Source organism: Salvia hispanica, chromosome 4 (genome assembly GCF_029641045.1).
Source record: "Salvia hispanica isolate PSC_SH4W2 chromosome 4, Shi_PSC_v1, whole genome shotgun sequence".
In the NCBI taxonomy this organism is placed as follows: domain Eukaryota; kingdom Viridiplantae; phylum Streptophyta; class Magnoliopsida; order Lamiales; family Lamiaceae; genus Salvia; species Salvia hispanica.
The window spans coordinates 24,630,363-24,644,991 of NC_142695.1; the positions used below are offsets into that span (position 1 = coordinate 24,630,363).

The 14,629-nt window shown below is 40.2% G+C and overlaps 1 pseudogene; it reads left to right on the plus strand.

Moving 5' to 3' along the window:
- The first annotated feature begins 2,520 nt into the window (after positions 1-2,520).
- LOC125197855 (uncharacterized) overlaps positions 2,521-14,629 on the plus strand; it is a 39,453-nt pseudogene continuing 27,344 nt past the window's right edge.

Sequence of the window (14,629 nt, forward strand, 5' to 3'; positions counted from 1 at the left end):
GGAATAAATCCATACAAATCCATAGAATATAGATAAAAATTAGATTGTCATTGTCCAAATTTAACTAGGATTCATCTAGGAATTAAATCCATACAAATCCATAAAATAAGGATAAAATCTATAATTAATCCATGATTTAATACAAAATCAAATCTTATATAATATATAAAATCCACAAAAGATATATTCAAATCTTATTTCCAAATTAATATTGAATACTTTCCAAAAATAATTCTAAGGGTTAGGAAACCCTAATTTAAATTTGGAAAGCGAAGTCACGAGATAGACGATTCTTCGTGGCACATAGGGAAAACCCTAATCTAGCGCTATCGTTCTCCCACTCGAAATTCTCCGCTACTGCCTGCGTGACGATGTCGCTGCTGCGTCGTTCTCGTCACCGCTGCACGCGCCCGACCCTTGGGCTCCCACTCGAACAAAAACTGCTGTTGCTCGGAGACGTCGCTGCTGTCACAAAATCGTGCCCAACCCAGCCATCTCCGTCGACGTTCGAGCCCGGGAAACCCTCTCCGTCCAGGTTTGCTGCTGTGACGCTGCCCGCGCAGCGGCTGCCGCACATGTCGCCGCCAGCCCGCCGCTGCTGATGCGCAGCCACCTTCACGGTGCTGCTTCTAACGCGTACAGCCGTCGGGGATGACTCCAAATTGCCTCCGAATAAATTCGATTCAAGGTTCACGCAAAAGAAAAATATTTGCATACATGTGAAGTCATCAGCAATTTGATTCATGTGAAATCATTACGTAATTGGAGTTATCAAAGGAATGTAATCATTACTCAATTATTATATAGAAACTAGATTTACATTCCTCCGTCAAAGTTGTTTTCGTTCTTTTATGTACGGACTTTGTTTCCATATGAAATATCATATATACAACGAACATAAAACGAAAAATAATTGCATTCAAGCAATTCATGGAACATGAAATTAATCCACATAATTAGAGCAAAAAATTGGCTCTGATACCAATTGCTGGGGTTTATTGCCCCTTGCACAGCTGAAGACATGTACAAAACAAATAAATCAGACGTAGGATCTATTTGACCGATTATGCGATTAATCAATTCACATGTTAAACAGATAATTGCATGCTAGAACGCAAATAATTCATGCTCAAAGAAAGTAAATCCTAAAACATGAATTCTACGGTTTAGAGTTACCGATTTGATTCTCCAAAGAATCGTCGATTGCTCGCGCCTTCTCCACGTGATGATCTTCAATACTAGACCACGGATCTTCTCTTTGGTTCCCGAACTGTATCTCGATATCAGGGTGGACTGATCTTATCAAAATACTAGGACTCGAATAAAGAAGACAGAAGAAATCCTTATCCAATTAGGAGAGAAATTCGAACTCCTCTAGTTAGAGGGGGACGAAAATTATGAGTAATGATAATAATGAATGAATGATTTCTGTCTCCTTTATTCTCCTATTTATATTAAGTTCCTTTTGGGCCCAGACAGGGATCTATGGAAGGTTTTTACTAATTAAATTGAACCCACAATTTAATACAAGCTTATATTGGAATATTACGAGCAGCCACTACAGAAGTAATATTGAACTCTCCCCATCCAAATCCGAAATTACAAGTAATCCGGGTTTCCACTTTGTTTATTATTTATTTCCCGCGCTTAAGATATAAATGTCCATTAATTAATTAATGTCTGCTATGGACTTAATTAATTAACATCTTATTAATTCCAAGAGTAGACTTAGCAAGAAACATTTATTTATTATTCATAGAGCAATAAAACTCCCACTGGCCAGTTTTCCGAATAATAAAACCTTGTTCGAGCTCCTCTTGAGGACATTATCAAACGAGACTCACCTTGCACACGTTTCAACATAATAGCAATCCTAGCACCACTAGATATTAATCACCATTACCCAATATATCAGGATTATTGGGTTGCGAAAAACCCGCACCATTTGATAAGTCAAAGTAGTGCATAATCAATACCGTATGCTCAATGCTAACATATGTAGATTAAGAAATAGTATTTTATCAAGACCTAGTCTTTCAGTAGATAGCATAAAGACACGTCTTGCTGTTAGATCCGTTCAGTGGTATACCACACCAATGTCATCTTATTTCAGTAAGGCTTAGAAATATGCGGACTGACATTGCAACCTTTCACAATAGGTAGCCAAAGCCTATCTAGGTTGTGAAATTCTTCTTTTTCTTTTGCAAAGCATTGCATAGATCTGACCGTGTTACCTTAAAGTGGACGACGCCCACAACCGGTCTACTAAGCAAAAGACTTAGACTTTGTTTACTTCTTATGCATTTAAATGTTTGTAAAACATCTTATAAATGCACAAACAAACACAATGTAATAATAATAGTGATTCTATTCATGCGAGACTGCTCGAATCATACTGAATAGAGTTAAAAGTGGATTGTAGAGTTTTACGTATACAAGCAAGATTCTATTCGCGCGAAACTTGCTCGAAACATGCTTTTCAGTATACCAAACCTAACAGATCAAGACATCAACAACTTCATGAATGATGCTCTTGATCATCATCATTGTGATGACATAGTCAGCCATGAGAATGTTCCATTTCGTGTAGTTGGAAGAGGTGTGCCTAAGACCAACGACTCCACAAAGAAGAAACTTAGTTGGTTGCGCTCTCAAATTATTGGCGCCACGGCCGAATTCGAAACTACCTTTGGTCGGCGCCACGTCACTTACGCCGATCACACTGCTTCCGGTCGCCCCCTCCACTACATTGAGAACTATGTTACAACCAAATTACTTCCCTTCTATGGTAAGTACATCAATAATCATGGATAGATCATAAAACCTTAATTAATCAATGAGAGTGAATTCTTTTTGGTTGCAAATACAAGATTAGGGTAGATAAGTAGGGTTCACTAACACAAAGTTAGAGTATATAATTTTAAAATACTATCTTAGTGATAGATGATAGATAGTAACTATTTATGCAAATTTGTAAATTCAATAGTCGGAGATGATTTTTAATTGTTATCTTAGCGATATACTTATATAGTAACTAGTTGTACAAAATTGTAAATATAGGAAACTTTAAAATCCATGGTGGAATTCCTTTATATCACATCATGAGATAATATTACTATATTAATATGATATGATAATATTACATTCATCTATAAAAAAATACTTTATATTAGCATAGTGGATCAAACGAGTTTTAACATATTAGTAGTGGAAATTGGAACATAGACTGATAATAAAAAAATAGAAACTAATTTTAATAGCCATCTTAAAAAACGAAAATATAACTATTTTTCATAGGAAGTCGTATACGTATTTGAAAGCAAAATGAGTTGTTTTTACGATTAGGCAACACTCACACGAGCGACAGCTATGTCGGATACAACACCACAAAGATGGTGCACAACGCGAAAAGCTACGTGAAGAGATGCTTAGGAGGCGGAGAAGAAGACACCATAATATTCTGCGGGTCGGGCTCCACGGCTGCGATCAAACGCCTCCAAGAAGTCATGGGAATCGCCGTTCCTTCCATTCTAAGGGAGAGTGTTTTAAAATGCTTAAGCGACAAAGAGATATGGGTGGTCTTCGTAGGGCCCTATGAGCTCCATTCCAACCTTCTCTCCTGGCGGCAAAGCCTCACCGAGGTGGTGGAGATCGGCTTCGACCGCCATGGACACATCGACATGGAGGCTCTGACCAACAACCTTAGTCTCTTCAAGAATCAAAATCGCCAAATGCTCAGGTCTTTCTCCGCTTGTAGCAATGTCACAGGAATCGTAACCGACACCCGCGCCATCGCCCGCCTCCTCCACCAATACGGAGTGTTCGCATGTTTCGACTTTGCTGCCAGGTCAATAATTCATCTTTTATGGAATACTATAATTTTAAAGGTGGATTGCATCGTACATTAATCACTCTTCCACTAGACTGTGGTTACTATGTATTTATTTTATTTATGAATTATGTATCTTTGATGCAGTGGACCGTATACAAAGATTGAGATTAGATCGAGCAAAACAGATGGAGACGATGCAATATTCTTGATCCCATATAAGTTTTGAGCTTCAAAAATTGTGCCTGGCGGATAATACTTGTCGAGGATAATACGGTTAACCGAATCCATTTTTTCCCAAATTCAAGAACCGGAACCGAACCTTTTGCCGGTTCGGTTCCTCAAGGAACCGATCGGTTCGGTCTTCGGTTCCACCGAATGAACCGAACTAAGTGCAATACATTCAGTTCAAAGTATATTACGAAAAATTCCTACTGTATTTCCTACTGCAAATCTGCATGACTATATGTTAAAATTTAAATCATATTCATAGTATTCTTATTCCATAATTTTGCAAGTCAGATACGTTAGAATTTCAAAATAATTATAATCCAAAAGTAAACTATTATAGTTACAGTTTAAAACCACAATTCAACCGTGTACATATTACATGCGTACCTTTAAAGTTCGACCAACGGCGTCGAGAGAAGAGAATGGAAACGGAGTCGTTGCCTCCTCGATGAGAGCAGGCTAGCAGGGGTGTCGAGTGAAGAGAACGATTCCAGTGAGAGAGAGAGGTGTATGCAGCTGCGATTTTACCATGTATTACGATAGGGTTTTTAGCCTTTTACGATTTTCCATTTTACTCTTCTAAATCAATGTATAAAAAATATATAATCAAATAGTATTAAAATTAAGCGGTTATTCGGTTCTAACCTGTCGGTTCTCGGTTAGAACCGAGAACCGAGAATTGTGTAATCCCCCTAATCAAAACCGAACCCGGACCTTCTTTTTTCGGTTCTCGGTTAACCAAGAACCGACAAAATAAGGTTTGGTTCTCGGTTAACCGAGAACCGAGAACCGTTTTCCCATCCCTAGTTAGGGCGACACCACTCTTAAAGTGCCAATTTGACAACGTAGCATGCAATCTGTGATACATGATCAGGCTGGTTTCATGCATGTGTTATATGATAGAAATACACCCAATTTTGTATCTAAAGTGCAAATGTGAGCCAGGTGTGTGTGAAGTCTGCCATATTCAGAGAATGAACGGATCAGTTGGGCGGACGAACGAATTAAGGAATGAAGTCAAAAACTGCGGTGCTGATTTGATCAAGTCAGAATCAAACGGAACCAGCAGGAGTTATCTACATAGAAGATGGAGCTAAAAACCCCACCCCAAAAGCCAAGGGTGGGAATGACATTTCAAGAGGACGGTACTGATACGCTCAGATTTTGCACGGTTTTAAGGCCATTATTTGGCCCGTTTTTAAGGTCAAAGTTGCATTACATGTCCATTTATTGCATATTTTATCTATTTTGGTATTTTGACATGTTTTGTGAGAAATGTGCATATTTGAGCCTAAAAAGGGAGTCAAAACGCGAAAGTAGGAAATCTGGAGCTTCAGGTGGTGTCCGGCGACCGCCGTAACACTTTCAGCGACCGCCGTAGCTCATAGGCTGACAAAGACACGCCCGGAGACCGCCGGGAAGTGCGTGGCGACAGACAAAAAGAGTCAGAAGCTTCTAGACTACGCGCGGCGACCGTCGGCCAAGGTGCGGCGGCCCGCCACAAAAACGCGGCGCGCGACAGCTGTCTTTAAACTCAATTCTCCGGCGATCCTGAAGTCCGATCAGGGCTTTCTACTCACCATTTTCTTCGTCTTGAAACTATCTTGAAGATGGTAGAATCACCTCAATCCGAGTTCTGTGGAGAGAGTTATGGTCGTTTTACCAAAATCGCGCAAAGCTGCCAGCTGCAGTCTAGGCGGAAATTTGAAAAAGGAAAGAAGATATTACCTTGTAAAGCCAAATCTTTTCCTTCTACTATGGAGAACGACAATTACATCTTTCCTAATGCTTGGAGGAAACTTATTACCAAATTTAAATCATTCTCAAGAGTCAAGCCTATATATACCACATAACCTCATTCATAGAATTCCACCCTTTCATAGCCCCAAGGCTCCCCCCTCCATTCTCCAATCCTAATTCCTTCCTCCATCATTCCATCACCATTCTCGGAGATTGAAGCAAGGCAAGAGGAGCATGGAGACTTCAAGATTCATCCTTGGGTTTTGTTTGTTTATTTTATGTCTCGTACTTTAATTATTGTTTTAGTTCATCTGTCTATGGATTGCTAAACAATGTAATTTTTTGGTTTGATAGTATTTGACTTTTATGTAGTTCTTTTTATGTTTAATGTTTAGAACTCGTTTCTACTTGATTTTTCTTGAACTTTTGTTCGACTAATTGGTCGTTACCTTGATTATTGTCAATCTTTGATCGATGATAGCTTTGATTTGTTTATCTTATATGTTCATACAATAATTGTGACATGAGTATTGATTCATGATAGGGAGAGATCGTGGTAAAACTTGAGTCGGATGAACGTAGAACTAATTAGAATAACTAAAGAGTTAGTGAAATCATTATCCTTGAAATTCCTCTATTTGCCTAATTCTATCTTCTTTGCCCTTATTATTTTACTTTATTTAATTTTTTTTAGTTTAAAACCCAAAACTTTTGTTTCTCTAGATAGTATTTGACGCTTAGTACATGATAGCCAGTTGCAATTATATTCCCCGTGTTCGATATCCCGGTACTGACATTTAGTTGTACTAGATCTACCCTGTATATTTGCATGTATTTTTAGTGCTAATAAAAAGTGTATCAAGTTTTTGGCGTTGTTGCCGGGGAATATTCTTGCTTTAAGCCAATATTGTAGAAAGGTTGATAATATTAATTTAGAGTGTAATATTATTTAATTTTGGTTTTCTTTGTTTTGATTTTTTTGAGGTACATGGAGAGAAAGGAGCGCAACAATGGAGGTGTTCCAATATTAATTTATTTTTTTATTTTTTTTAGGTTTTAATTTTTATTTTCGTTTTTGAACAAAAAAAGTAACTTTTTCGTTTATTTTCGTTTTGCTTTAAAAAAATCTTATTTTTTCGATTTTTCGTTTTTCTTTAAAAAAAAAAAAACTAACTGGAACAGGGTTTGCGGTCGCCGCCTTAATTGCGGCGTCCCACCGAAAGAAGAACAGTAAGGACAAACCATCCACGGCGGTCCGCTAAACTGCAGTCAGTGACCGCCGCAGCGTTTCAGACGCGAGATTTTCACATAAGGTATGTTTCTTCCTTCCTTCTTTCATTCTTTTTCTTTCTAACCCTAGCATCCATTTTCTCCCTTCTCTTTAAATTCTATTTCTCCACATTATTCATACACACGCACTCCAAATTCACATCACTCAATTAAATTCTTTGGATTCTACCGAATTGTTCTTGTGCTCAATTGTCAACCAACGCAAGGTACGTCCTTCTTGTAATTTTTGAGCTTTGATCTTGAATACTTTCATTGGATGACTTTGTTGTTGGTATATATTTTGGTAGTTTACCATGGAGTTTGATGGGGGATGATATTCTTTTGATAATTTTTTGGTGAATTTGTGAGTTGGATTTATTGGAATTAATTATTGTTGGGTGTGCTTGAGTTAGATTTTTTATTTTTGTGGATGAAATTTGAATACCCCATTGACTTGATTGTTGATACGCATAGTTCATGTTCATAGCATTGTAAGGTTATTTTATCTTGCATGACTTGCGTAGATTTTTGAGATTATATTGTTTTGCATGTTCTAGGTCTTTTGTTGAAAATTCTTGCAAATTATTGGGGGATTGAGATCATGATGGGGGATGATTTTTGAATCAAGGTAGATTACTTGGTCTTGCATGTGATTATTTTTACACCTTGATTTGGTTTAAGTTTGGGGGATTGCCAGGTATTATGTGTTGTATCCTACTACAATTTTCTTCATTCTATGCGCACATTGCTAATTTGTAGGTACAAAGGCATCCCAAAGGAATTCCCACGATGGGGGATGAGTCATGAACTTCAAAGAACGTCAAGCTAAAGACGAAAATCATACGCTTGTTGGGAGGCAACCCAACCATTTATTTCCAGTTTTTAAAGTTGCTTTTTGAGTACTTTTTATTTTTTGTTTAGTTTTCATATTTTTGAAAAGTTTTCTAATAGTTTAACTTCCTGCTCCTGGGTCAGAAGGCTGTTGATTATGACAGACAGAGATTCGCCTTCTCCTAGGTAAGCATACTTCAGACCCGGAGGAAGATTCTTCAATTCCTTCTTTGGAGGGGGTACTTCAGGGGGTAATGGATTTTTCTCCATACCTTTCTTGACCAGCTTGTCCAACTCTGGCAACTTTTCCATACTGGCCAGTTGAACTGATTCCTTGGACCCAGGGGATCTTGCCTCGCCACAGAAATCCATTATTGCCTTTGTGATTTCTCCGTCAGATAGCCCTTGTCCCATAATTGCTTCACACCATCCTGCAACTTCTTTCCTCATGGATTCAGTCATTTCCGAGGTGTCCACCTGTTCCTGCAATAGTTTGGTCTCAAGAAACTCTTGGACCAGGGGGTTAATGACATCAACAAAATGGAGGTTTTCCACGTCTAGTGGTTTCCTCATAGCTTCATCAATGCTGAAAGTGAATTTCTCTCCGTTGTAATCCAAACAGATGGTGCCATCAAAAACATCGATTATAGTCTTAGCGGTCCTCATAAATGGTCTCCCTAAAAGAACGCCACTAGACTCAGCTGTTTCATTGTCACTCATGTTTATCACATGAAAGTCAGCAGGGTATAAAAAATTATGAACTTTTACTATCACATTTTCTAACACTCCTTCAGGGCTAATGCATGATCTATCAGCTAGTTGGATTACCACTTTCGTATCAGTCATTCTCGCTCCTACCAGTTTTTTGTATATGGAAAGCGGTAACACATTAATAGATGCACCTAAATCACACATTGCATGCTCGATTCTGACACCTCCTATAGTGATAGGTAAGGTAAACATACCTGGGTCAGTTTGCTTCGAATGCATTATCCTTTTCTGAATTACTGCAGATACATTCTCCCCGATCACGATCTTCCCGTCAGATTTTGCCTTGCCTGCAACGAATTCCTTAATGAATTTGCTGAACGGGGGGAGCTTCAAAGCCTCCAGGAACGGGAGGTTGATCTCCAGCTTTCCAAAGATCTCCATGAAATCCACGGGGTTGTCCTTTTTCTTCTTGGCATCTCCTCTGTAGGGAAAAGGTTTCACCCTCTTTATCGTGTTGATAGGATCTTCCTTAGAGGGTTCTTCCGCCTCTCCTTCTTCCTTTTTTTCAATTTCTTCCTCAGGCTCTGGGTCTAAGAAAAATGGGTCTGCCATCCGAGGTAACGATCCTCCCAAGTCACCGGCTTGAAGGTCATCCTCTGCTTCAACTTCTTCTTTTTGCTGGACCGGGTGGATAACATCCTCGCTCCTTGGCACTGACATTTCATCATTTTCCTTCAGCTTGGGTCCTTCATATGCTTTCCCAGATCTCAGGGTAACCTGGCTGATGTTTGCCCTTTCTGGTGGCTTCACTGAGGCTGGAATCCTTCCCTCATTCCCTCGCATGTCGCTCAGGGACGTTGCGATCTGAGATAATTGCTTCGACATCAAATCCATCGCGGCCTTGTGTTCCTGCTGGGCATCCTGGAGTTTGTGAACCACGTCATTGTTTGCCACCAAGTTGTTTTGCATGTGTTGTTGAGAATTCACTAGGTCATGGACCATATCATCCAGATTCCTCTAGGTCCGAGTGTTCTGTTGACTTCCACTTGGCCCTTGACCATGATTTGGTCCACCCCCTTGATGCGGGCGAAAGTTTCCTTGACCTCCTTGGTTATTGTTGTACTGATTCCCTGGCCCCTGATAGTTGTTGTTCCTCTGGTGTGGGGGTACATATGAGCTTCCCTGGTTATTTTGGTTCCTATTGTTCCAGCTGGATTGATTTCCTTGACCTCCTTGGCTCCAATTACCTTGTACTCCTTGATTCCAGTTGCCTTGCCCCTCTTAACTCCTTCCGGACCAGTTGGGTTGGTTCCCTTGGTTCCCTTGGTTTCCTTCCGAGTTAGTAATCTGGAGTTGAGGGTTTTGATTCCCCTCGGACCACCTGAAGCATGGATTGTCCCTCCATGGAGCTTCTTTGATTCTCCACTGGTTCCAATTGTTGCCTTGATTATTTTGGTTCCAATTTCCTACTGCATTTATATGGGCTGGACAATCCATCCCTCCTTGAGATCCGCAATAATTGTAACCATCCTCTGGACCCAGAGCTTGTTTTTCTTTCTCTGTTGGACCCGGTGAATCGTTCTTCCCTAGGGCAGTTAGGATAGTTTTCTTGAGCTGCTCCATTCTGACATCCATCCTTGCATCCACTCGGGCATCCACCCTTTCTTCATTGTGCACTGTGACTGCATCCGCATTCCCTCTCCTTAGAATGGTACGAGGTGAATCGTATGCCTTTTTTGCATCAATTAATCTTCCCAGTATCTCTCGGGCCTCGCTCACCTTCCTCTTGGTGAAATTTCCTCCACTAGCGCTGTTCATCAGATCTTTGGACTCAGGTTTCGCCCCTTCATAGAATAGATAGTAGGTTTCGGCTTCCATCATCCTGTGGTTTGGGCAAGCGTCGAGCAACCCCTTGAACCTGGACCAATACTGACTCAACGATTCATCATATTCTTGCTTACATTCTTGGATCTCCTTCTTGAGAGCATTCGTTTTGTTAGAAGGGAAGAAGTAATCCAAGAACTCCAACTTGAAGTCTTTCCACGTATTGATTGAGTCGGGTGGCAGCCTTAACAACCACGTGTTAGCCTCCCCCTTTAGCGCGAACGGGATCACGCGTAATCGATAATCCTCCTCTGTTGTATCGTTGGGTCTCTTCTGAATGCTGCAAAGCTTACTGAATTCATTGAGGAACTCATAGGGGCACTCATTCCTCCGACCCGAGAAAGTGGGGAGAATGCCCAGCACATTAGTTTTGATGTCGATCGCCCTCTGGCACTGGGTAGAGACGATGGCCTGGGCAGGCTCGCCATCTAAATGGGCAGTGAGCCAGCCGATCTCTGGGTCGTCGTCGCCTGCGTTGGCCATGCTCTCAACGCTTTCCTCCTCTGTTTCTGAGATTGACTTTGGTTCCTTCTTAACTGACGAAGTTGACTCCTCGTCGCTCTCCGAACTCAGGTGAACTGGATCCCCTGTTGTAAGCCCCGATCTGGTGGTAACTGGGAATATAGTTTCCTTGACCCGCCAACTAGTCTGGGCGCTTCTCCAACCAGGTGAGTTGTTCCAGTGTCCGAACCGGTAGCTCTTGTTCATAAACTGAAAAAAGAAACAAAAGAAAACATGTTAAATAAATTATTTACACCAAAACATTCGCAAGCACACTAATAACACCATGCATCCCCGGCAACGGCGCCATTTTGACAAGTCCCAGAAGTGCAGTGCAGGTTTGTGCTGTGTGTGATTTCACTCGATCTAACAGGTCCAGAGGATTCGACTAGACTTCAGAGGCTAGAAAACCGTGGAACTATCAGAAAGGGGTCGTTGGATGCACTCTGTCCCTTCAAAAACCTCAACCCACTATACTACAACTAGTACAGGGAAGTAAGGGATCGATCCCACGAGGAAGTAGGTGTTACGAAACTGCATTTGAGGATGTTTTGGAAAAGAAAGGGGTTGGCTGCTGCCACGCAATTTTTGTGGGTCGAGATCTTAAAACTACTGGGTCTGAGAGATAAGCGAAACTTTACTCTACCTATTGGGTCAAATAGATCAGGAGAACTTTACTCTACCTACTCGGTCTAAAGGATCAGAAGAACTTTACTCTACCTACTCGGTCTAAGAAACGAAAGCGTACGAAACATACATGACTCAGAAAAAATGAGATATTTTTAAGTTCTAAGACAGCTGGGGTAAACTTAACTAGACAGACTTTCCTAATTTGGGCAAACAAGCATAAAGCGAAAAGCAAGAAAAATTTCCTTAAACAACCAGGGTCTGGAAAAGCATGCAGAAAAGTAAAAGAGACAAAGTAGATCGTACTGACAGGTCTAGCAGATATGCAGAAAAAGTAAAGTACATGCAGAAAAGTACTGACATAAAGCAGATCTGGTTCTAACTACCAACAACTTCATCTTCTTCGGGAATCAAACGAGAATAGCAGATAAAACAGAGTTTTAAACACCATGAAAACAGAGCAAACTTTAGATCTAGACTTAAAACGAGAAATTAAAGCCTAAACTAACAGATCTACGCTACTGGACCTAAAGGATGCAAAAACAGAAAGTAAATAGCCATAATCATGCATAACGTAAACATCAAGCACCAAATATGCGAAACTCCAACTCCGAAACACCAAGATTCAACAAATCCAAACATCTTCATATGCAAATTCCCAACCTCCAACAACAAACAAGATCGAAAGCTAAAAACAAGAGATGAACATAAACTCAGAAATCAACAAGGTACTAAACGAAAGCAAATAAAATTGTTTCTTCGCCTCCACAAGGCGGTGTTACACAACAAAATAACAACGATGACGATGAGAACCACGGTGGCCAGAATCCTCCATGTCCAAGTGCGCAGCAGTCGAAGATGAAAATTTGAAGTAGAGAACTAGAACTAGAGCTAGGAGAGCGTAGCAGTGGCTGTTCACCGATTCTCTTCTTCTTCAAGGTTGAGCTCTTTATATATGTGAGGCTCTGATCCCTAGGGTATCCTCTCTGGTGATTTTACGCTCCTGCCCTTGAGTAAGAATCTTTAAAATAATTTGCTCTCGCTCCATTCTGCTCCTGTCGCCAACTTTTGATTCTCCCAGGTCTGAACGACGACTTCTGATTTTTGCTTCAATTTCATCTCTTTTGCATCTGCCAGGTCAGGTAACAACAACTCCTGGGTCCGACAGATTTACTACCCACCTGAACTCAATAACGCACATTAGCGCCCCAAATGCACAGAATTTTAACCCTAAACCGATGCATGAAACGAGCCTTATCAGTATGTTTTCTCTTTAGTAGTTCACTCACGTCCCTACCGACTCTACAAACTTATCTTACACTTTATTGTAAATAAGTTTGGGGGGGATGAAGTGGTGGACCGTGAGTTTAGGTTTTTGTTTTAGGGTTTTCTTTTTGTTTTAAAGTTTTTGCTTTTGTTTTTCAAAACCCAGTAGGAGAATTTTGTGTTCTAAAAATGTTTTCTTGAATCCATATCGTGAACTTAGCATGAAGAACTTAGAAACACGCATGCTTAGGGACACACTTTAGACCGAGTTGTCAATGATATTACATTCCATCTATGTTTAAGTGTGGCTTAACGTTTTGATTTGATGGTTTGGTGAAAAGGTGCATAATTAGTGAATTGCTTGTTCGCCTTGAATCATGCTTATACCTTGTGAGGATTTGAGCCTAATTTCTTTCTTGTGTGATTTATCTGCATTCATGTATATGTTTCTAGAACTTGCTCCTAGTCTGCCTAAGTTTACATAGTGTTTAAGTTGATTTAGGAGGATGATTGGCCGTCTTTTCTAGCCTACTTTTATACTCAAAATTTCCGATCCTCTCAAAATTTTAAAAAAATTTCCCATTGGAGCCGATTTTGAGCCTTTAAGCCTATTCTTTGGAAGCCAAAATAAGGGGGACAATTCCTTGGGTTAGTTAGCTTTTGTTATCTTCTTTTGTAAAGGAATAGGAGAGAAAATTAAAAAAAGTAGTGTGCTTAATTGTAAAGGAAAGTACAAGTTGTGAAATAGAAAAATTCCAAATATGTGCTTAATCTTAGAAAGGATGCTTATGAAAGAGGAAAAAAAGAAAGAAATAAAAAATATAAAAGGTTGTGAAAAGAAAAGAAAAAATAAAGGATTGGAAAGTGAGTTGAAGGGGAAAATAAAGTGTTGAAAGTGTCTTGGGTTATTAGAAAAGTGGAGTCACTTTAACTCTACTTGGGATATTTTACTTTTAGTCACTTTTTAGCCAAATATTCATCACCTACCAAAGAGCCTACATTACAACCAAAGATAAAGACCTTTTGGACTTTTGATGCTTAATCACATCTAGTAGATGAGGGATTAAACTTTGAGCAAGCCTATGGTAAACTTTGCATGATGCATGATTTGAGTGCTTATACACATTACCTTTATACACTTTGAGAGTGAGAGAACACTTCCCATCTTTGGAAGTTTGCCACATGTGAGTGCATGAATTCAAGGTCTTCCACGAGTTAGTAATGAAAGTGCACTAATAAGCCTTGCTTGATTTGATTGCGTTAATTCATACTTAATCTATTCTTTCATCTTTTGAGGCAATGACGACGTATAGTCCTTGTGCATTCCGTGCATCTATTCTTGTGTCTTTATTGTTTTGTTCGAGGACAAACAAAAATGTAAGTTTGGGGGAGTTGATACGCTCGGATTTTGCACGGTTTTAAGGCCATTATTTGGCCCGTTTTTAAGGTCAAAGTTGCATTACATGTCCATTATTCGCATATTTTATCTATTTTGGTATTTTGACATGTTTTGTGAGAAATGTGCATATTTGAGTATAAAAAGGGAGTCAAAACGCGAAGGTAGGAAATCTGGAGCTTCAGGTGGCATCCGGTGACCGCCGCAACACTTCCGGCGACCGCCGGAGCTCATAGGCTGACAAAGACATGCCCGAGACCGCCGGGAAGTGCGTGGCGACTGCCACAAAGAGAGCTTCTGGACTACACGCGGCGACCGCCGGCCAATGTGCGGCGGCCCGCCAC